Here is a 23,707-nt window from a genome sequence, read left to right as displayed (position 1 = left end):
TTAGCCTGAAAACACTTACCACTTAATCTTTATCTTCCATGCAGACTGAAAGTACTGCTGTTAGAGTTGGCATCACAATAACTAACTTCTCACGGAGAGCTTAAGGGGCTTTAGAGAGTATAAAACCAGGTTGCTACGTCTCGAAGTAGTGTGTGGGGGATTTTTTGTTTGGTTGTTTTTTTTTTAATTTGTAAGTTAAAGTTGCTTTCAAGATGAGGTTTTATTGCAAGTGGTGGAGGCACAAGAAGGGAAATCCATCTGGAGGAGAAGCTTCAAAATACCTGAATCTTCTGATTCTAAACTCTGGAGGAACTTGTGTAAGGCACAATGCCATACTGTGCAAAAGCATAAGCTTTCAGGCTAACTGCCAGAAGCAGGCAGCTGCTTTAATTTTGTCCCCTGTGTGGGCTAGCTGCCCCTGCAGAGCAGCTGGGCACCTCTGGGGTCGGGCTCCCAGCGCAGCGGGGATGCCTCGCCGCCGCAGCGCTCCCCGGCCACCTGCCCTGAGCCCCTGCAGCAGCACCTGTGAACGTCGGAGCTGTGTCCGCCTCGGGAACCAGCACCCGAAAGCGCTGGAGCTGCTCCGAGGTAAGTCGTCTCCACTCCCAAACTGGAGCCCCCTCTCTGGGAAGAGTGATGTCCAAATGCCATTTCCACTGTGCCAGAAAGGGTCATTCAGAACTAGTTCAGGCACTTGTTTTCCTTCTTGAAAGATAAGATGTGTTTATTTTTAATACATATTTTCTGCTGAGGAACAGACTTTCCTGCTTTCCAAGAAGCTTAGTTTTGGGGAATCTTACATTTCTTCACCGAAAGGCTTTTAAATCAGTTTCGCTCTTTCTGACACACGAGAAATACTTTTTTCTTTTCAGTACTGAAACTAATTAGCCTGGTGGTGTGGATGTTATCAGAATAAAACTCCACATTAATATGTCTTATGTATTATAAAATAGATAACATGTCTACATACAGATACGTAGACATAAATATAGATGTATAATACAGAACTCATATGTATGTCCGTGTTTTGTTGAACTTCCCATACTGGCTATACTTGTGTAAATAATGGGTGGTTTTACCCTTTCTTTTAAAAATAATACCTGTTATTTCTCTTTTTAAGTATCTCTAGTAAGCTTGGGCACAGAAGTATAGTGTAGGTGGAGCTTGTTCAACTGTAAAATGGGGTGCATGTTTACATTATTCAGAGAGAATGAAGACCTGCTTTTTATTTCAAATATGTTCCTTTCATCCAAATTAATTATGGCATGTCTCAGCCCAGCTGCGTTGATGGATTATAGAGCAACACTGATTACTGACATTCCAGGCATGATAGATATTGGCAGTAACAGGGGCTTTTTTAATTGTTAAAAGCTGAATGAAAATATTGTTATAGAATAGCAGATTAAAATATATCAGTAGAAGGGGAGCCAGAGTAATCAGTTGTCTGAGCACAGACATTCGTATTTAACATCGTGTATTTCAACACAGCTATTCCCAAAGCAAGCAAAGTTATCCCTTTGCACAGCACCTAACTATCAGCTGAGCAGTACCTTTGTACAGTGGTTACATCTTACTTTAGAGCTGTCTAAACTGTTCTGGTGCTATTAAAACAAACAAACAAACAACAACAAAATGCCCCAAAACAACAAAACCAACCAAACAAAAAGCCTGCCTTAAAAAGAATGTTTCTAATCCCTGCACTATATGTTCTTTCTTCAGTGCTGTAGCAGTTGCAGCTAGCGCATGCCTTTCTATATCAAAAACTCACAGGGCTCAGCTTCTGCTTTTAGTACAGTTGCTAGTACCTTCCCTAACTGTAGGATTTAGATGTCATTTGTTGTCCATTAACTGTTCAGCATGAGCCATTGCTTCAATTTTTGTTTAGCCAGTAGCCGGGAGAGGTGTGTAGCTCTGTGTTCCTAGGGCTGAGTAGCCTAGAACATTAGTTGTGCTAGCATGTATGCACTGGATCTACCCCAAATAGCCTATGACTAGGGGTAAAAGAGTAGAAAACAGACATCTAAAGACCGGATGGAGAGTACAAGGTAATAGACAGCATTGTTTAGTGTGCTAAAACGATAGGGTTTAAGTAACTATTTTTTGAAAGGCCGTAATTAATCCTGTTATCACAGAGGTAGGTAACTTGAGTGATTAGAGATGAAGCATAACAGTGTTTGAGAAGTTAATGACTGCTGGACAGTGACATGACAGGCCCACTGGTTGCGGGTGAAAATACCTTGTAGACCTGTGTGTAAGATGGCCTGAGTGGCACAAGCTATGGAATACCTCGAAACAAAAACATGGAACTTAGATGGGGTGGAGAAGCAGAGCAAGGGATGGGGTGGCCAAGATGAGGATGCACTGGGTTGTGGCAAGGGTCTTTGTAGTGTGTAAAAGGGAGGGAACAGAAGTGTCTTTCTCAGGACTGGGGAAAAAAGATACCTCGGTAACAAGAAAGTAGATGGCATGTGTTTCATCTGAAAGACTAGTTTTCAACACGCTTGTCCTATCTGTAGAAGAGATTTATTATTCTGAACATAAAATAATTATATATCCACATCAAAGATTATGCTTCACATTTACCATTTTGAATTATGGCAGTGCTGTGCAGGGAGGGAAATAAAGTAGTAAAATATGAAAGAAAAGAATAATCTATTCTGCCATAAGACTTAAAAACAGATTCTAGGAACTCTTCATACTTCACCCAGCACTCCTCCAAAGTTTGGTGCTGCTCAAAGGTACGCAGCCAGGGCTGTTACCCTCGTGTAGGAGGAATGCTTCCTCTTCCATAAAGTTCTTTATTCTATGTTTTTCAGGGCCCCACCAGTTCAGAAAACTCACGCTTCTGTTGAATAATGTCAAAATAATTAATTTTAAAACTGCTCAGGTTAAAATAATATTTCACTTATTTTTATCTAAATTGTTAGTTTAGGGAATATTAGAACAGGTGCTCTGCCAAATTAATCTTCCACAAATTCAAGAAAATATTTGTTCTTGATTGTTTTTAAAAGAAGAAAACAAAAAGAACCAGTGAAGTATTAAGTACCTCACTGCAGCAGAACATAAGGTCTGAATTTTTTCCTAATCCTGCAGGAATATATAATCCTTACATTAGAGGATTATTATTATAAAAGGACTGGATGGTTTGTTTCTTTGGCACAGTAACTTGTCTAGTATTTCAGTAAACCACCTGCAGAGCAAAAGTTCTGTCACTAGGTGGTGATCTTAGCCTGTGCATACTCTTCCTCCCTTTCCTCCCCCCTTACTCCTACACTGCACTTCTAGATAATGACCAAAGCAATAATCCTGTTTTAATGCTGCTTCTGAATACTGTGTCTACAATGGTAAAAAGTCTTAGCATTTAAAGGCTTAGGGCAGACTGAAACTATTTGTCCTCATCTTTCTCCTCTCAACTTTATCTTTGCTTATGATGTCCAGTACTCAAGGCATTATTTATTATTTATGGCTGGGAGCCCCTTTGGTTGAGAGGGAAAAAAACCTGACAATAAAAAACCCTAAAAAACACAGTGTGGGGGTGGTGGTGGTGCTGTGTGGTTGTGGGGTTTTTTTATGTGAGTTAGACTTGTATATCTGATTCCTCTCATCTCCAGAACTTTGAGATTCTTGTTTCAGATAGGAGATACTTGAGGAAGAAACACTTCACTACCAAAACAGGGTCTTGCATTTTAATCATTGCAAAGGACTAACCGTGTGTTTGGTAGTCAGAGTAATTTCTTTGCAGACGGAGAGGATCTTGGTTGACTAATGCCTTAACTGGTGGGCCTAAGGACAATCCGCCTTAAACAGCGGATTGGACAAAATTACATTAAAATCTCAAAGTCAACTGCAAGGGAAATTTATCATTTCCTATTGGAAGTCGATATATTTTACAGGACTTCATGTCCTATGGGAAAGATTCCAAACAGTCCTGTAGCGAACTTCAACTCGACTAGCTGTTACAGTGGAGAAGGAAAGTGCCTGAAATTCCTGGTATAAGCATTAAAACTCCCATACTTTCACTTATCTGCCTAAACAGTCACATAATCACAGCGTTGCATATGCCCAGGGCTGAGCCACTTATTTTCATATTTAAGATTTATGAATTCAAGCCTGACTCCACCTCCCAGATGACCTCTTAAAAGTACATATTTGAACCATCCAAATAGTGTGACTTGGACTTGATGCTCATCACTTTTCTGCTTGGTATTTTCCAAACTGGGTGATTCTTTTGGCAGATTGCTTTCAGACAAACATAGTGATTTGAGAATGCAGTGTTGTAGAATATATTTTCTTTATATATACATTTTTAAAAAACAAACCATACCAAACAAAAAAACCCTATTTTGAAAAGATAAATGAGCAGAAAGATAAATGCTAGGTGACTGAATGCAGAAGTGGCTTTTCTTCTAATAATTTTTTGATGTGGAATCCCAGTCTTTACTGAAACTTTTTGCCACTATCACAATAGAAATAACAGCACTTACATTGACTTCTGTATCTGACAGTTTATATCTTGATTGAGAAGTATGCTATGGTATAGTATTAACAAACACAGCAGACAAGTTTGTTCATGCTAATTTATTTATTTTAAAACAGTGTATTATCCTGTAATGAATTGGGGGAGGATGACAGGCTTCAGCCTTTAGTGGTCCTTTTCATTTAAAGTGAACTCCTTTTTGGATCAGTAAGATAGTTACTCCTTACTCCTTTATGTTTAACTTTGTCAGCTTCTGAGTACAGATTTCAAGTAGGTTAATAATATAAAAAAGTCTTCAGATTTCTGAATTTAAAAGGTGTGGGTTTTTTGGTTGTAGTTTGTTTTTTATTTTTCAAGCAGGCAAAATAGTCTTTGGGGTCCTTCTGCTAACTGAAGTCATCCAACTAATTATTTCAACAGGGTGAAATCTGTTAAATCTAGGCTATAAACATCTTTGAGATATCTTGTGGAAACTTCCAGTTGAAAAAATAAATGGTAAGTCCCTGTTGTAAACTTTCAACAATGCCAATAACAGCAATATTCTGCCCTTTATCATGTCTGAGGAGTGAGTTTTCTAGTAAGTTTGCAAGGCAATAGTTGAATGTTCTTTCTTTTGCTGAGGGGCCTCTGAGCATGAACAATGTAGTGCATGGATCATGTGTTTGAAAGTTACTTTAAATAAACTGTAAGGGAGAGATTTATTACTCCAATAATTAAACAGAAAGAGTAAAGCAAGCATTTATTAAATATTAGAGATTGCATGATGGGCCATTGTTCCTGCTGTCAAAATACTAACTTAAAAGTAGGAGAAGATTTATTGAATAAGTTCAGACAGTTCTGGTTTTGAACCTGAAACTTGTAGAGCTGTGAATTTGGAAGAAATAATGCCTTCATTTAAAAACAAAACAAACAAAACCCTAAATAGTCTGACCTATTGCAAAACAAGTCTGGACCTAAAGGTTGGACTGAGTTTTGGAAGTGCAGGAGGAATGAGCACTGATAGCCATCTTCTGAGACCGCGCAGCCCGAGGTACCCGTCAGCACTGCAGTCAGTATGAAAATATGCAGCTACGGCTGATCAAGAGATAGTTTCCCCTGATTAGGATGTACACAAGAGAGAAGGGGATGATCTCCTTTACTGCAGTCTCAGTGTTAGCTAAACAATGAACCCTATCCAATGGTAAAAATGTGCATTTGAGGCTTTAAAGAGTATATTTACCGTTTGATAAAGTGGTTATTACCACTTTATCAAATCTTAAACCAAATATCTGCAAGGTACAGCCTAGTATTAGGCTCCTTCAGTCTTCTCTTCTGCTGATTTTCCTCCAAGTGTCTGACACTGGTCTCCTTTGGTTCATAAAGGTTCAACCTGCTCATTTCACCCAATCCCTGAATTAGGGACCTAGGACTGAACATCTAATAGCCCCTTGCCAAAAGGAGCAGAAGCAGATGGTGCTGCACCTGTGTGGAAGTATTAGTGATTGTAACACTATCTGCCCAATTACTTCCTCTGAATAATAGATGGGTCACGACCAGGTTATATCAATTGATCTTCTAGCTTCTCTTTATACCTGTCAGGATATTTCCCTTTCCAGGCTCAGTTTCACAAATGTGATTTAATAGGGGCATGACTGAATTCCTTGGCTTGTGTGGTTATATGAAAATAAAGGCTGAGAGCTCAAGAACATAAGAGCATGCACAATCTGAGGGGATGGGGTGGAAGGTTGTAACATTTATTGATAGTTCATATTGAAAAAGAGCCCTGCAAAAAGTGACCTTGATGTTAGTTTTGGGTGCTCCTTTTTGTCAGTGAATATTGTGAAATCTCCCAAGTGCCTGCATAGTCTCCGCTTCTGTATAAATGACACAGGGAGTGATAGTGTGTCCTAAAACACTGACCTCAGCTTTAGCTGTGAACAGCTTTAAGGATAGCTTACTTCTCAATACTTCCAGTTCACTGATAGGTGCTACTCTATTGCCTTCTTGTTCACAGGTTCTTGATGTGGTTTTTGCAGCACCACTTCTCTGACAGGCTGTTACCTGCCTGCACCGGTCCCTGGTCCCTGCTGGTTCCCCTGGCTCCTGTAACTCACTCCTTACAGTGAGTATGAGATTAAGTAAAAATATGGGATGTACTTTTTTTCATCACTGTAGTCAGCTGAGGTATTTTGATACAAAGTAAAAATCCGCTAGGTATGCCTTGCCTCATACATACATACACTAATTAGGATAATGCAAGCTGGAGTAAAGGAGTAATTCCTGGTGTGCACCAGTCCTGCAAAACACACAATAACTATTCAGTTTCTCTTAACAAGTTTTTAAGGATTTCTAAATTCCAGTAGTCTGCCAGCTCACATTCTTGCTGTATGTTTGCTGGAACCTATGCTGACTAGATGTCTTTTTTTTTTTTCAGTGAGGATAATTTTATTTCAAATAGCTTTTAATTCCTGCTGGAGGTTTCTCTTTGACTTCTTATTTTTTAATTAAGATGACACCTTTTTTAATGGCTTGATTTATGTTCTGATATGAAATTACAGCTGCTTTTGCATGTCCCTGCATCATTCCCTTCTCTTTGTCCAGTTCCAATAAAGCTTGCCTCAAAATATCCAAAATTATTTGTCTTGAACTGTCTGGTACAGTTGATATTACAAATATGATGTAATGTATAATCATTGTCAGATATTTGTCTTCTCCAGGATTTGCTTTTGGCTGCATCTTATTGGCTGGATTCCTTAAATGCGCTATGGAGAAGAGAACTTTTCCTTCATGCAGCTTGAGGCAGAAATTAAGCAGCCTAAAAATAACTTCTTAAAATCAAATCTACGTAAAGTATGAATTAAAAGAAAAACCACTGTTATACTAGGGGCAAGCAAAATTATTGTTTGCTCCCTACCCATGGGAATCTTTCTCCAGGTGCTCTAAGGACATGCAGTAGCTGGCTGACTGAATACATTTATGACTCCTTTTAGCTGTATAAGAGAAATGCGATAACTGACTTATGCCAGACATCAGTACAGAGAACGTGGTTCTTGGTTTTTAGGAGCAAGGGGAATTATATGGGCATAGAGTAGTGAAATCTCCTCTCCTCTTTGATCCTTAGTACTGGAGGAAAGGCAATTTGCTAGGGAGTGGTAGGGAAATTCAAACTGAAGCTGCGCATGATTTTTGCAAGGGTGTTTACAGGATATTGTTGTTCATTTGCTTTTCTGCCATAAGGATTTTATGTCGCAGCTAGAGTGGAGAAAGGGGAAGAGATATATTAGTGTAGTCTCATCTTTTATTCTGAGACAAGGGGTTATTTTAGAAAACAGCAATTCAAGGATAATAGCTTAAGTTAACAATATTCCTTAGCTAGATGAACACTACCATAGCTTTAGTTAGCAAATATACAGTGTTTAAATTTCCTTTTGATGAGATGCATATCCCAAAATCTCTGCTACATTTTTCCTAAACAGAAAGACACTTAAAAAGAAAAAAAAAAAAACATAAACTCAACAAAAAAAAAACCAGAGTCATGCCATTTCAAAACTTTTCAATGATCCAGGATGTGTCTTGAAATATATTGATGATTTCATCCTTCGCAGATGACTGTTCATATTGCAAATGCCACCAGAACAAGCTATTAGTATCTTCTGAAAGATGACGTGTATTGAACAGGCTTGGCAGTAGAACAATTTTCTTCCTGTAAGCATTCATCATTTTCCCAGGGCAGTGGTATCATGAGAGAAGAGCTGAAGGGGTGGGGAAGGAGAATATGAAGAAGACTTATTGCTGTTCTGTGGCATCTATGATTTATGGGTAGAGAGAGTGTTCCCTGTCTCAATACTGAATAGTATTTGTAAGACCTTCAGGAGAATTACTGTTATGTTAAACATGCTCTCATTTATTTTCATAGAAAAACTTTGGATAGATGTTTCATGCCCCTGACTTTTCTAAGTTTTGCCGAGGCAGCAGTAAAAGCAAGCCACATTAGTAAATGCTTTTCACCCATAATTCCTTACTGCTGCACCTTCGGGGGTGCATTGGTCCAATGTCAAAAGAAGGGGTCAATTTAGTTTTAAATCCTTACTCTTGTGATAGCAGTTCAGGTTCTGATGAAGGATAAAACATGCCATGTGCATTGGCTACATAAACACATTGCACATGGACCGTCGCAATCTCAAACACTTCAAAAAATGGAGAAACTTGCAAGGTAAGATGTGTAGAGCAGGGCTTCCTATGGATATTTTCCATAATATGAAATTAAGGTGAAAAAGTAAGAGGATCCACATACACAGTTAGTTTGGAGTGGTTAATCTAGATTACATGTAGACAAGTGTTGTTAAAACTGGCCTCTAAAATTGGTGTGTTAAAGGTCAGCGTGTGGAAGACTTAATTGATGGGTCCTGTATGGTGCTGACAGAAATACCTAAAGATCCAGATGCCTTCTAAAAAGTGTTTGTTCGAACTAATTATTGGCTAATGCAGCAATGACAGTCTCTTAAAACTTTTCACTTATTTCCCCCCCCCCCCTACAATCACAATATTTAAAGAATTCAATGAGCATGAAGTAGCAGTTGTTCAGCATTCTACCTACCTGTGCCTGCAGTGTGGTGGCATGTCGCACACCCCTCCTCCCCTTCGTCTGCATGAAGCAGCACCTTCTGTTCCTCCACAAGTGACTTCTGCCATCAACAGTAGTATGCTGTGTCGATATCCGGAGAGAAAAAACCTCAATGTGTCCATTAGGATATATTTTCTTATGGGCAAATGAACAACTGGTGAGAGGAAATGTCCTGTGGAAAAAGTTGCTGAGTGATGTAGGACAGTGAAAGGAAGTAAATGAGCAGTTGGTGATGTGGAGAGAGAGCAAGAAAGATGTTACAGGTCAGTTCTGGCAGTGAGAAACAAGGTATTTCAAGCTAATTAGCTGAAAAAAATTTGGCATGTTTTAATTTCCTGAACAATTAAGATGAATAGAAATATCTTCTGCTTTCTTTGGAAAACATTTTTTAAAGCACATCGTGTTAGGAAAAGACTTAAAGATCTGCAATAACAGAAATGGGAAGTCTAATAGTCAGCTAATTAAACCTAGACAATAGATCCAGCCCTCATAAGTAAGATTATTGTCTGTCTTCTGGTTGGCACTGAATAAAATCAAACCTCTTGCAAAACATGTTTTGAATGAAGGCTATTTCACTTCCATATAGTGGCTGCTTATTTTCTTAGAAAAAAAAAATATAATAAAACAAAGCACCAGGGCATTGATGTTGTAAGCTGAAAAGGGAAGCGTGAAATTTCAACAGTGAAACTTTTAGAGTGCCAGTGATCCTTGCAGGAGCAGTTCTCCAGTTGGTACAAATGATCAGCACTTCATTATTCAGCTTGATTTTGTAGGTGGCTTTACAGCCACCCAGGAGAAACCTAGATGCCTAGTCAAATTGTTTCACAAATTGTATAAATGGAGGAAATTTTTAGCTGTGTGCTGAAGCTATGTAGGAGGGAAGCATCACTTCCATTCATCATTGAATAGCTCACCCCTCTTTTTATCCTCAAACCCCACAGCATCCTCGTGGCAACCTCATTATTACTTGCCTGGAAGTTAATCATAAGTGTAAGTGCATATTTTTAACTTTCTTGAATGTGATGAGCAATCTGTACTTGCAGGACTGCCAGCTCTTCCACTGTAAAGTGAGTGGAAAGAAGGGCAATGCATGCGGCTTTCTGTGCCATGTCAGGGCTACTGGCCCTGCTTGGAGGCCCCTGTATTGGGCCATTTCACTCTTCTTATAGTAATCATTTTAGGTTAAGCTTTGCCAGAGTGAGTTCCTGGGATAGATTTTGTTTTTCACCTTTGAACAATAACAAAACTGGTGCACTACCAGGAAGGGCAGTGGCTGGAGTGGGTAGGAAGGAAAGAATCATATAGGAAATAATTGTGTAGGAGGTTTTTGAGTATGAGGAACAGAAACCAGGAGTCAGGTCTATAATAGATTTGTGATGAGTACATACGTTCAGCTATAAGTGGTATCTGCATAAAAAAAAAAAAAAGGTCTATTTTCTGTTTGCAGGCTTTGTATTACCGTTTCAATGTGCTGTTTTTGTTTTTCCCAATTGTATTAATCTCTCCAGGTGAGCTGGAACTGGAAAATGAGATATGAGCAACACTGAATGATGGGGAAAATTCAGGCTGCAGATCCCAACCCAGGATTTGTACTTCTCTCTGGTGTTTGTGAGACTCTGAGAGAAAGAATCGCCTGGAGATTTGAACTTTGGTGGCAAGCCAGCTGAGTGCCCAGGAGTTGTGGAGCGGGCATGGGATGGGGGAAGGGAGGCCTGTGATTCCTGCGCAGCTCAGGTACTGGCGAGGACTGCGTTTTCTCTAGTAATGGAAACAACAAAATGTCCTAACTTCCCAAACCATGTAGTGCTCTTAACTGTCCATGGGATGGACAGCTTTTTCTGTCTATCCAGAGTGGGCACGCTACTGCAAACAGAGTTTATTTGGGAGGAAGGGAAGGAACAGTCTATGGAAGTGAATGACTGACATTACAACTCTTACTTATTTCTGTGGCTCTGTGTTTCTGCAGAAGAACAGATGGGGGAAGAGGAGAAGGGGAAAGCTTTGTCAATATGTGAATTACCAGTGAAGAAAAGGGCCGATTGTCTTAAATGCACTTCTGAAAACAGAAAGTAAAATTAATGGCAACCTTTGTTTTTTCTTCAGGAGACAGTTATGCAGGCAAATTGCACTTGTTAAATAGCTTTTTAGCACTTTCTCTGATCACTTTGACACTTTCTGTATTCTTAATTAGAAGCTGATGGAGTTCTTGAGGATAATTTTCGTTCCTTGCAAGATGAGGATAACTAGTAACTTGTTAATCTTTATTTAATTTTTAAAATATTGTGGTCTAAACAGTGCCTCCTGAGGTCTGTGAGAAGTTGTCATGCAACATGTTAGAAATAAAGCACTACATGAACAGCAATACTGGCAGCCTGGCAAAAAAATGCCTTAAGAGACAGCGCCAGAAATGGAAGTTATTGTACAGGACACCTACATGTATTTGAACCTTGATGGTTTTCTGGTCAGATGGTGTTACACCCTTGCATGGCAGATAATTTTCTAGAGGCTCCCTTTGTAGCTCTTTTCTGCTGTGGATATGTGTTTCATACTCACCCATGTATAAATTCTGGATGCTTTTGAGAAATAAGGAGGCAGTGCCTACTTTAGCCTGACTTACCAGCTCTACTAATTCTTGGGGGTCCCTGTGAAAGACATAGCTTTGATACAGAGAACTCAGTTGTTGTCTTGGCAGTCTTCCTAGCACTTTCTTGGTATACAGCTTTCCTACCTGGAATGGAATCATTTGGGTGCTTTTTCCAAACTATTTTTCTTTGCTCTTATGTTCTGCCTATTTGTTGTTGTTGTTGTTTGTTTGTTACAATTCAGCTAATCATCTCCAGCTTTAGGCCTTGGCACGAATGCCTTTATCCTGCTGTTGGAGTGTTGTGTTGTGAGGTGCACTGTGATATTCTGCTGGGGAGAGGTGATCTTTGATGATATCAAAGAATTTTTACAAAGCAACACCACGAAGATCTGTGGTTTGTACTGCTATTAGCAGGGATATATGGAACAAAGAAGGGGATGAGCTCTTCAGTGCTTCAGGTCTGAAAGAGAAGCAGCAAACCTCAAGGTTGAAAGCAGGGTGAGGTGTAGTAAGCTTGATCTGATTCACGAAAGTGCAATGTAGTTGCTTTCTGAATTCTGAGGCACTCTTGATCTTTCGTTCCTCCATTCTCAGAAGGACACCGTGAGTTATGCTTCTCCTGTGAAATCTTGTGCTGCATCACATACTTCATATACGCATGGCAGAATTTTGTCTGTCACCTTAGTGAGGGTGTTTTGTTGAGTTTCCTGTTCCTTCCCCGCGTCTCCGGCAGCCTAGGGGACTTGGCCAGTCAGCCACCATCAGTAATTAACAGTAAATAACAAATACCCACTGCAGGTATTTCGTGATCTGTTTGTCTGCACAGACTAGTCACTGAACAATGGCAAATAGAAGGAGTAATTTGGCCTGTTTATGATCAATTTATGAACAGCAATGAAGTGACTACTTAGCTATGAAAGTAGTACAGTGCTTAATTGAAAAGGGTAAGAAAGCAAATTTAAAGAGATGGATTTAATCTTCCTAGCTGGTGGCTAACACTACATTCAGACAGTTAGTTATTTGTAACATACTGTGGAAATATCTGTTTACTACCTCCTTATTGTGGCATTTACTTTATTTTTAATATGCTTTGGGTGCATATGCATATTTAATTTTTTAACCTGTTAAAGGTTAGAGTCTTACAACTACCTTCTGCTGTCACTTACTTAGGGGTTTTGAGGCAGACTAACCCTAAACTGTTATGTTTTGTTTTCAGAAAATAGCCAGAAGTGACAAAGCTTGCTAAATTTTTCCTTTTCCGTGGAAGTGCAGATGTCTAAGGGAGCGTTGCTTTGCAAGGACTTTTGCAACCTTTGTTTTTGACTCCTCTGGAATGTGACACATTGTTATCGCAGTTGCCTAAGAAGGCTTTGGTTGCAGGTTTATCATATACTCCAGGCTCATGAACTATTTCCCCGGGGACCACACTGCATTCTTGATTTGCATGGCGTCTCGTGGCCAGCCAGCACCATTCAATTCCTGTCCTCTTGGCATCCTGTCATAGAAAATGACCTTCTATTCCCCCTCAGTATCTCCAAGTTGCTATTGAAAAAGTGCCTGCTGTTCAGGAAGACCCACAGGGGTGTCTGGCAAGAGAAAACAGCATTTGAGTCTAGGAAGTTTCAGTGATGCATGCGCACACACACACACACACACACACACAGACAGTCATCTCAGGAAAAGCAGAGATGTTTGTGTTCCTGTCTTTGAAATGATAAAGAATACAGAAAAATTCCAAATATGTACAGTATGAAACAGGTGCAGAGGAGCCCAGCAACACACAAAGGGCAACAAACAAAACCCCAGCTTCCAAAACACGGGCTGAACTTGTGTTTTGCAAAGTGCAAACTCATCAATTATTTCCAACATACAGTTGGGCAGATGCCAGGGGTTTTTTTTTTGGTGTGTCTTTTTATTTTAGTTTTTTAAACAATTCAGTTTTGAGAGGAAGAAAATAAATAATCCCCTTTTAGGAATTCATTGCCAAACTGTCTTTCATCTCTTGAATGGTAATACTGTAGACATTAAGACATTTGTAGTCTTGACAGGATCCCTACAGAACGTTTTTAATCCATTACACACTTAATCAATTATCTTAATTGAGGATACAAGTAAAGCTGTTACATTTTTGGGAACAGGTGCCCACTGTCTCCTATACACTGAGGAATGACACTCTAAAAGTAACATTTTCCTGATAGGAAAAACTCTTATTTCCTTAACCATCTCAGAAAAAATGTCAATTATATACATATATATTTTTTAATCCATGACAATATTGGCACAGAAAAAACATTTCTTTCATCTTATGTTCATTAAACTGTCATTAAGTATGCATTCCCAATTGAGAAAATGGAACAATAAGTTCCTGATTTATTTTGCAACAGTTCCTTGCAAATCTTACAGTTTCTAATTTTGCAGGATGGATAAATGCATATTCAGCTGCATGTATGTAGTTTTCAGTGATTTAAAGGTGGAGTACATACTTAAATTCATTGCATCTATCTTATGCAGTCTACTCAGTTTCACATTTTAAAGAAACAGTCCAGCTGCATTTTAGAAGAGCACTGCTTGTATGGAAACTCAGTCTGTAGGAAGCATATGCATGTGTGTGGCGATTTTTAGAATACTTGCATGTATGACTGTACACATGAAGTCTCTGCAGCGTATAGACCTATGGTGACTTTAGAGAAAAAAAAAAATAAAATCGTGCTTTTAGTGGGTATAGGCTGGCCAGCGTAAAGCATAAAGCTCCAGATCATAGAGTTGTCAAGGGTCTCTTAGGGAAAAGAGAGGAAAGGAGCAATTTATTTCACCTATTGCACGCCTACTTGGGCTGCATATCTGGGATCAGAGGCACTTCTAAGAACTTAGTGACCTTAAAAGAGCATGGTTGGGTAAGCCTCTGACCGCAGCCCTTCTTCCACACACCTGGAGGGCAAGGAGTGACCCAAGGCACGGAAAGAAGGTGCCCCTGGCAGGGCTGTGGTTCCTCTGCAGGCTGCCAGAGGCGTGCGGCTCCCGATGCTGGAGCTGGGGATGCCCTGCCTGACTTCAGCTGCAAAGCTGCATCTCCCCAGCGCCCTGGGTAGGGTGCAGCCTTACTGAGGAGCATTGCACTGCAGCTAACAGTGTATATTGCTAAAAAAAAAAAAAAAAAAAAAAAATTAAAAACAACTTTCTTTTTTGTTTTCTAGAATGTTTAAAAACCCAGCTAAGGAGCAGTGCCCTAGGAAACTTTGGCTCACTACCCAAGCATTTTTTACTCATGGATTGGTTTCAAAAATAACTCTTGTTGTTAAGGCTAATCTCAAGACAATAACAAAGTAATGATGATGATGATAAAAAATCTCCACCTCCTTCAGAGATTGGGTAGAAGTTTATACCCTGATCTTTCTTTCAAATGTAGCCTTTCCCCATCATAGCTTTTAAGGCAATTTGGATGGTATTAGTGACTAAAAAAATGTCATATTACTGTGGAGCACCAAGCAGGAGTTTTTTCCGTTATCATTTTAACACCAGAAAAATCTCAAACTGATTTTTTTTCTCTTCAGATACTTATCTTCAGCACTGACAAAGCTGACACCAAGAGCCAGAGGCTTATGTCCCCAGGTACGTGCTTTTCCAGTCCTCTCAGTCTCAGCAAGTTTTCAGGCTGAAAGCTACCTCAATGGTGGTGGGCGGGTTTTGGGGTGGGAAAGACCTTAAAACTGAAAAATCTTTCCCTGACTTCAGACTTAGAGGGCATCCTGTTGCTGCTCCAAGTCAAGCAGAGGCCAGGGAAGCCTCCTCACCTTACTCAATAACGTCTTTCTTGATATTATTCCCAGGTCTTTGCCTCAGATACTAAAAGCCAGTGCTGTAGCATGCCCATGGTTATGTGCTCCCAGGCTGATTTTTCTGTCAATCCACTGATTTGGTTTAACGACGTAGGTTCATGTTGATTATACAATAAACTCTCCAGGTAGGAACACTGAATCTCATTGCAGTCAGCTATCATCACTTTAGTACTTAGTAACGTTTGTTCTGACAAGTCCTCAGAACTTGCTATTGAAACAAAGCAGTTGAGCTTTCTTCTTATTAAAAATAAAACAATTAAAATGTCAGTAATTCTTTTTCCCTCTCAGGAAATGTTTAGTGGATGTGGTTTGAAGTTTGTTGTTGTTTTTTTAATCTCTTATGACATTTTAATGTGCCCGTTGAATAGAAGGCTCTAAACAAAAACTTACATTTAATGTTGCTGGAAAACTTTGGTAACAATTTCATATTTAAAAAAAAAAAAAATCCTTTACTATTTGAAAACTAAGCAAAAATGGAAATATTTTTTCCAAAAGCTTTTTTTTGTAGCTAAAAGCTTTACAATAGACAGCATATAAATATTTATAATGCTGCTTGAAAATTTATTTTTGATTTAAGCAGTGTTAACAGTAGGAGTTCAATCAGCCCTAATTATTACTACAGTCATTGATTTTTGGAGGGCAGGTGTACTCAGTGAAGAGAGTATCTGAAACATGCTGCAATTTCTTCCCAAATCAAACTTTTGCTTATCTGGCAATGATACAAAATTTTAAAATTTTATTATAAAATACTGCTGGATTAAACTGTTAATCTGAACTTTAAAAAGATTTGAAATCTGGGAGGTTCATTGTTAACTGGGATAGAAAACCTAGTTGAAATCAATCACCTGGATTACATTGGGAGACTGCTGATGGTAATTTAGAAAAAAAAAAGACAAGAAATTGCCCAACTGGACTAATACTGGCTCTGTGTATAATATCTTTTCATTCCTGACTAGTTAGATGATGTTTCTTTGCTGTAGCAATTACGCATTCATCTCCCCAGGGGCCCATGTCCTCAAGTAAGTGTTAACACACATTCCTCTCTAAAAGTTTTTGGACATGTCCAGCTGAGGTCAGGGTAATTAGAGATAGAAAAGACCCTTTGGATCACCATGTCTTTCCCCCTGCCAATGCAATTCCGTTTTTTTAGGAGGTGTATTTACAATTGATTTAACAATGCTTTGGAAAAGTGACTCAAGATGTGGCAAATCCTCTTCACTAGGGAGACTGTTGCACATCAAATAGGTCATAAGAATAGGGGATTTTTTCTGATTTTTTTCTTATATTTTCCTTTACTGCAATTATTTCTTCATCTGATAGACACCTGAGAATCCCCAGTAATAGTTCAATTTGGAGCTTGTCTGTCATTAGCAATTTCCTACTTCATCATGTTGTGCATGAGCTCAATCCCTGCGTTGGTATTTGGTTCAGAGCTCAGCACATGATGTCGCCGTTCTTAGCTTTTTATTACTCTGTTGTTGAGCCACTTCCTTTCCAGGGAACTCTTAAGCTTTCCTAGGCTTAAAGTCAAGTTTGCTCCATGTGAACAAACAAACTCAGACCTTCAAGTAAAGATTTTGGTTTGAGGGAGGTTTGGGTTGGGGAAGAAATGCTTTTTCTGAGTTCTTCTGCTACTTCTTGTTCATAATACTGTCTCAGTTAAACTATAATTACTGCTCAATACCACTTCTCCCCAACACTTCTTCTGACTAAATTTAAAAGATGGATTATGAGGTCACTTAGTCTGGGTTTACATCATTGTCATTTCATATGGTAAAACCATAACTCTGTTGAAAGCAATAGCAGTTTTTACATCTTTTCCCTGGAGTTAACTGGTACAAGTTGGATGTTGGCACTTCCACTGTCACCACATGTCCTCTCTTGTATGTGCTAATGTATCTATTTACCAAGTGAGATTTTTCCGTCCCTGCCTTCTTCACCTGGTACTAGATGATGGAAAAGCTTCATGTTTTGTCATCTTTAAATAAATACCCTTGCATTTAGAAAAGGGGAGAAAAAAGAAAAAAAAAAGCTGCAATTGTTTTCAAAAGCTTGATGAGAAGGAGACTGCTTTCTAGTTGTAAGTGGTGTTTAAGAACAGAAAAACCAAATCTCCCAATTCTTTTTGTTTAAAACTCTCATGTCCATAGCTGCCTCTGCTTTAGCAGGAGGTTGGGCTGGATGATCTTACTTCCAACCTGGGTTAACCCTTGCTTCTATGAACCTGTTTGAGGTGACAGCAGGTAATCTAGATACATTGTTTGAGAGAATTTCAGTAAAAAATGCTTCAGCAGAAATTCATGATCTGCATCTCGTTTGCATAGCTGTGTTTTCACAGAGCCACAGGATTTTAGAACTAGGGTTTTTTTTTTATAATTCGCAGAAATTATCTCCATATTTTCTTTGCTGTTTTCTGATATCAGACACTATAAGAGACCACAGTTTTGTCACTGGTAAGCTAAATCGCCTGTCAAGCTCTGCTTTGCAGTCAAACTGTTGCTTTTACAGAGAAGATAAAAGCTCAACAACAACAACAAAAAAATCACAGAAACCACAGCAACTTTCAAATAGTATGCAGACAGCAGGGTGCCTTATAGACATCCCTGCTTACATAGTCACCTTTTGAAATACCAGCAATTATACTGCATGAGACTATACTGCTACTTGTGTGCCAGTTGTCACTTTTATAATAATATTATTATAATAGATGACTATTAGTTATATTTCCTCCCTGTGAGACACTATGAAGTTATGAAGTTGCTTAGCATTTTGAGAAAGCAAGCATGCTTTCTAAAACACGTATGTCTTAAAAAAAAAAAAAAAGGAGAAAAAACACCACACAACCAAACAGCTTGGCATCTTTAAGTGGCATAGGATATTCATGGTGTAAATAAAAGCTCACTTTCTGTTGCTGCTGTTGGTACTGCCACTGCAACCTCAGCACTGGAAGAGTACCATGAATATCTACAACACACAGGAGATCATAAGGGAAGAAAGCAAAGGCAAGTTGTGGAATAAAAAATAAGTCTATGTCACCAGCTCCAGTGTTAAAATATTTTTGTATCCATTGCACAGAGTTCTGATCCCTGCCCCTACACTACTGTGGGTTTTTTAAGCACTTCTTAAAATCGCTAATAAGAAATGCTCTGTTAGGCTCATTGAACCCTTTCACATGAAGAGAAAGGAAAGAACTGAAAAGCTGACTCAAAGGCTGCGAAGCAACATTGTGCTTTCTGGATGCCTCTTCGTCCTCATGTTGATCTCACCATGTACTCATAGAAACTGGGAATGCAGAGACAGATTTAGCAAAAGGGTTTGGTTTGTAGGAACTTCCAAATCTCTCTCTATACTCCTTTCTCACTCTGCAGCTGGCATTAAAGAAAGAGGTGGAGAAACTCAATGGCAGACGCAGAAAGAGAGTGCTCTCCTTGGGTGGGAGGGAGCAGGGAACTAAACCAACCAACCAAAAGGCCTTTCCAAAATATCAACCAAGGCATTAAATTGTCGTCCCTTTCTTCTGATTGCTAAGTGTGCAACAGCAAGCCAGCTAAACAGAAAATTAACAGAACCTACTCTCTCAAGGGTCGTTGCCAGAAGGGGCAGGAGGTGGACATGATCTTTTATTGCCTGTATTTCAGCTGTAGAATATCCTCGTGCTAACTAGCTGGCACAGTGATTAACATCCTACCTGCTGTACCGCCTTTCTCTGTTCTACCCAGCCTTGCAATGGCTGGATGTCTCGTGTGAGGACACGCAGAACCAGAGTCTGGTGTCATTAAATAAACGGTACTCGTGCAATAACGTGCTCTTGTCACTGTTCACTGAGAAGCAAAAGCAGCCTGAAGCAGGAGCAACTGCTGGTCTGGCCTTTCTCAGGAGCTCTGTGTTGTGCCAGCCTAGCGCTCAAAAATTTCTTGTGTCTGTCAGATTTAATTACAAGTATTTTCAGAGTACAGGAACTAAATATCTAGAGAAAAGTCTCCAGCACCAAACTAATCTGTGCCACTCATTTTTCATTGTGATACGAATTTGATACAGTGACAGATTAATTGTGTTAGAAATCAGTGAGTAGCACTCATTTCTTTCCATTAGTGGCACCAGTGTTAACAAAATGTGAAGTATCCCGGGCTCTAAAAGAAACACAAAAGGTGTCTTGGGACAGGCAAACTAGGTGTGTTTCTCTCACTCGAAGTCAAATGAAATACAGTTGATATTTACCACTGTAACTTGGTTCTGAATGTACTTTGTCTCCATTAGCTGCCCAGTTTAGATATGTGTAGCCTTTATCAGTAAGAAAGTCAGGGAGGGAATTAAAAAAGTAGGTATAATAAAAGGAGTATTTAAATGCGGTTTTATTAAGAATAAATAATATTTTTTCTTCTAATTTATGAACTGTTCAATTCCAGGCACAAGTCACCATATGGTTTGATACCTACTGCTCTCAAATTATATTGCTGCTTATTTGCATTTGAGGAGGAAAAATCTTCATCGTTATGGGTGAGTAGTCACACATTAAATCAAAGCTAATCAATACCGTGCTTAAAAATGCATTACCTGGGACAACAAAACAGATGCTTGAGAAGAGGGATACTAATTACCCTTCTGTTTCCAAAGTAAGTTAGTTCTTGCACAATTTTTTTGAGGAATCCTGAACAGATTGTCCCCCTTATTTTTTGAGAAAGAGCAAACGGACAATTTTTGTTCTATCAGATCTGATCTCTTATCAGAGACTTGCATATGTCTTTTTCCTTAAAGTTTTTTTGGGGAATGCAAGAACAGTTGACTCCAAGGACTTGGCTTCATTTGTTCTGAGATCTAGAAACGTCTGGGTTTGCCACCATATTTGAAACCCCTTTAATTCTTGAGGAAACGATAAATCTTACTGTTTCATTAAATTGAATGTGATTTTTCTGTAGTTGCATTTATGAAAAAGAAGGTAACCACTCCGCTACAGGCACAAAGTGTTTTACTAACAATAAACCTGTGTGGCCCGTGTATCCGTTTAACCTTGTGTTAAACAGGTTTTGGTGGAGGGGTCACTGCTGGGTTTGAGGATAGCTGGCCTCCTTTCCTCTCAAGCTAGAGAACTCAAGAAGAGCTACTTAAGGTTACTGTATATGGAGAAGCTGTTGAGGAATAAACTAGTGGGGGAGGTTAAAGAACAAGAGCTGGTCTTTAGGAAGAGACTATTGTTCCAGAAAGACACCAGTAGTCCCTGCGTAGTGCCTTCGGGTCTCATGGTTTGATTCCCTCCCAGAGATGCTCAAGGGCTTTAATAACAGCCCCTTGTCACCTGAGTACCTAACCACGTCTGTAGTCTTGGCCTGCCACTAACCTAAGGTCAAACGTGGGCTTACACATCCTTGGCTGCGCAAGCATGAGAGCTGACCGTGGGCGGTGTACCAGGCTGTTTTTATGGAGTACAATAGCTGTGTTGCAAGCCCCTGCATTTTTTGCTGTGAATCATGGTGGCAGCTTGGTTCAGGCTCCACTGTTCTAGTGTCACTTAATTATGAGAAAATCTGATTTTTCATAAATAGAGCACAAAAGGCAGAAAAAGAGATTCTGGTCTTCATTTTGCTTCTGAGAAAAGCAAAGGACTTAACGGGTCGCTGGGTAGAATGCAAACAAAAAGAACCCCCGTTGAAATACTCTTGATGTCATGGGTTTTTGACGTGGCATTTAAAGACAGTGAAAAGCAGAGTGGGGTGGCAACTACGCTTATCAGCAAGCTGTATCACTAAGAGGCATCATTAAACTGAACCAAGCAAGGCTTAAATAGAGAAGACTATCCATATAAGAGTTTCCAGGTATTAAATTAAATCAACTAATAAGCCATTTTAAGCTAACCTATTGCAAATTTTGAATATCAGCATTCCTCACAGTGATTCAAATGTTAATCCCCAAGAACCAAAAAATGACAGGCTGAATATAAAAGTAAAATGGACTCACTCAATGACACAGTCCAAGATGGGTGAAATGTAAATAAGAAAACAGCCGTATGGAGTGATGTATCAGGTAATAATCAGTTTATGTAGATTATCAGACGTAAGCTTTTTTACCAGTAGAAGATGAAAGTTTTTTTGAAGTGCAGGGGCCAAAATTTTTATGTAGTTTACACGTGACTATTGCCAGTGCCAGTGAAATTGTTCCACAATTTCAGTCTTCTGTGTGTACTTTTATATCAAAATACCTGATTGCGTGCATGTGTGATGGAGCTGTTTGTTTCTTTACAGTCTAGATGAGAGTGGAAGGGGAAGAATGTCCAAATCCCTTTTTATCTCTCATTATTGTTTTGGCACAGGAAGAACTCTCAATCAGTTGTGGTATTTGAATCCACTGGCTAAGAGCAGCCTGGCTTGAGGTTGAACTCGATGCAGCACAGCTACAAACAATGTGCTTTGTCCATTCAAATGGTGTCTCTTTGCTGTAACATCATTTACTGCCACCTCATTGCCAAGGCACACCCATGTCGCCCCTGTCAAAATGTCATTTTAGATCGGTACAGCGATAGGACTTAATTCAGCTGTCTACATGATGCAGGGTCACCGCTCACAACAAAGCAACAATACTGCTCCGAGCCGGTCAGCTGGCAATAGGGCTTGGGAGAAGGGAGGGCAAGAGAGGAAGGTGAGTGTGTGTGAATAAAACAAATAGGGAGCCATAATTACAGCAAATGTGCTTAGCCTGATTACTTGATAACCTTGGTTTTCGGCTCAGCACGACCGTGTGAACTTTGTGGCCAAAACTTTACTGAAACAATAGATATGGCCGTGTAACCTTTACTAATTAAAATCATAATAATAGCATGTGACTGTATGGGAATGCATAGCTGAGTGGATAGCCAAAGTTAAAGCCTGGTGGAAACGTTTTTTGCATGTATTGATCTGAAGCCCAGTAAAAGCAAAGGGAATGAAATGAGGGTCTTGTGCCAGGAGCCAGAAGACCCAGATCCTCTTCTGGTAAGTCTAGAGCATTCTGGCCAGGCCTTTTAGCTCCATGTCTTTTAAAAGTAGCTTTTGGTTTATGTGCTTTTCTATCTGAGGGTAATCCAGTATGGGACCCCTACGACCTGGCCATCAGAAGTACTGTCAGGCAACTGTTTCCCCTGACTGACGTTGTGCTGAACCATACTGCAAATCCAGTCTAGATGCATTTTCACATGCACCCACCCAGAAGCAGTGGATATCATGGATTACCTGGGTCTTGTCTTCTCAAGACTCAGTTTCCCTGTTTGTAAATGTGCTATTATTTATCCTATTTTTAGGCTTAATATTTTGGGGATATTTAGATTTTCTTGGATGAAAGAACCAAAATACAGAGTTACGTTATGCCAGGTCAGCAACTCCACGCTTAAACTGCCATGATCCCACTAACTTCAGATAGCACTGCGCTGACACCCAGCTGAAGTTCTTACCCAAAGTACCTGTAGATCTGTTCAGACAAAAGCTTGTTTAGCATCATCTTAGGAGGAAGGTCAGTCTGAAACAGAGTTTCTGATTATTATCCTCTTGCTTAAGGCTACATTCACTCTTGCTTAAAGCTGCAAGGAGAACATGGCCCTGGGGTACCAAAAACTCTATTAATATATAGCAAACTATGGACCTTTTCCTGAATAACTCTTCATTATCTAGGGTTAACAACATTTTATAAAGTTTCCATGTCTGCTTCAGAGCAGAAGTTTGGAACAGGAGAATTAAGAAGAATGATGCTTCTGGGAGGTCCTGAGGGGAAGGAGAAGGGAAACTTTGAGAGGGAATATGGCTTTCTGTAGAGAGTGATTGGCATCTGCAAGGGAGTCAAGTCTGTGATGGAGGAAAGGAGAGAAAAAATAGATTTGAGGGCTTCCTGTTAACTCAGTTGAAGACAGACATGGAAAGTTTGAATGATGGGAGAGAAGAGAGGTGGTCCTAATGTTTCCAACCCCTCCAGGGGATAAGGGGATGCCCTGGAGTAGAAATTGAGAAATGGTTACAAAGGCAAAACTTAGATTCAAATTACAGTGCTTTCTTCAATATTTGGCTTTTAGAAATGCTTCCATGAATGGGCAGGGATATAGACTGGGTGATAGAGATTGAAGTGGTGGCAGTGACCTCTCCTTGGACGTCAGCAGCCTTGTCATGGAAGAAGTTGTGAAGTTTCCCTTGTAGGAGGAAGGTTGGGGGAAGAGAGTGGAGAAGAATGAAGTGGGGCAGCTGGAATACTAA

At 39.6% G+C, this 23,707-nt stretch overlaps 1 protein-coding gene across 3 annotated transcripts in view; it reads left to right on the top strand.

Moving 5' to 3' along the window:
* The window catches only part of TMEM170B (transmembrane protein 170B), a 58,805-nt gene that overhangs the window by 25,563 nt on the left and 9,535 nt on the right, over positions 1-23,707 (top strand). For 2 of the 3 annotated variants that reach the window (XR_004406382.2, XR_004406381.2), the window contains exons 1-6: positions 444-588; positions 4,898-4,972; positions 6,471-6,578; positions 10,589-10,814; positions 15,216-15,273; positions 19,907-19,997. The gene's annotated coding sequence lies outside the window, so the exon portion shown is untranslated. Of the gene's footprint in view, positions 1-443; positions 589-4,897; positions 4,973-6,470; positions 6,579-10,588; positions 10,815-15,215; positions 15,274-19,906; positions 19,998-23,707 lie in introns of those variants that run through there. The other variant, XR_006166872.1, reaches the window with a different exon arrangement.

This window comes from Tyto alba, unplaced genomic scaffold (assembly GCF_018691265.1).
Source record: "Tyto alba isolate M040663 unplaced genomic scaffold, T.alba_DEE_v4.0 Super-Scaffold_48, whole genome shotgun sequence".
In the NCBI taxonomy this organism is placed as follows: domain Eukaryota; kingdom Metazoa; phylum Chordata; class Aves; order Strigiformes; family Tytonidae; genus Tyto; species Tyto alba.
The sequence above is the reverse complement of the archived record's forward strand: the minus strand, read 5'-3'. Positions and strand labels throughout refer to the sequence as shown.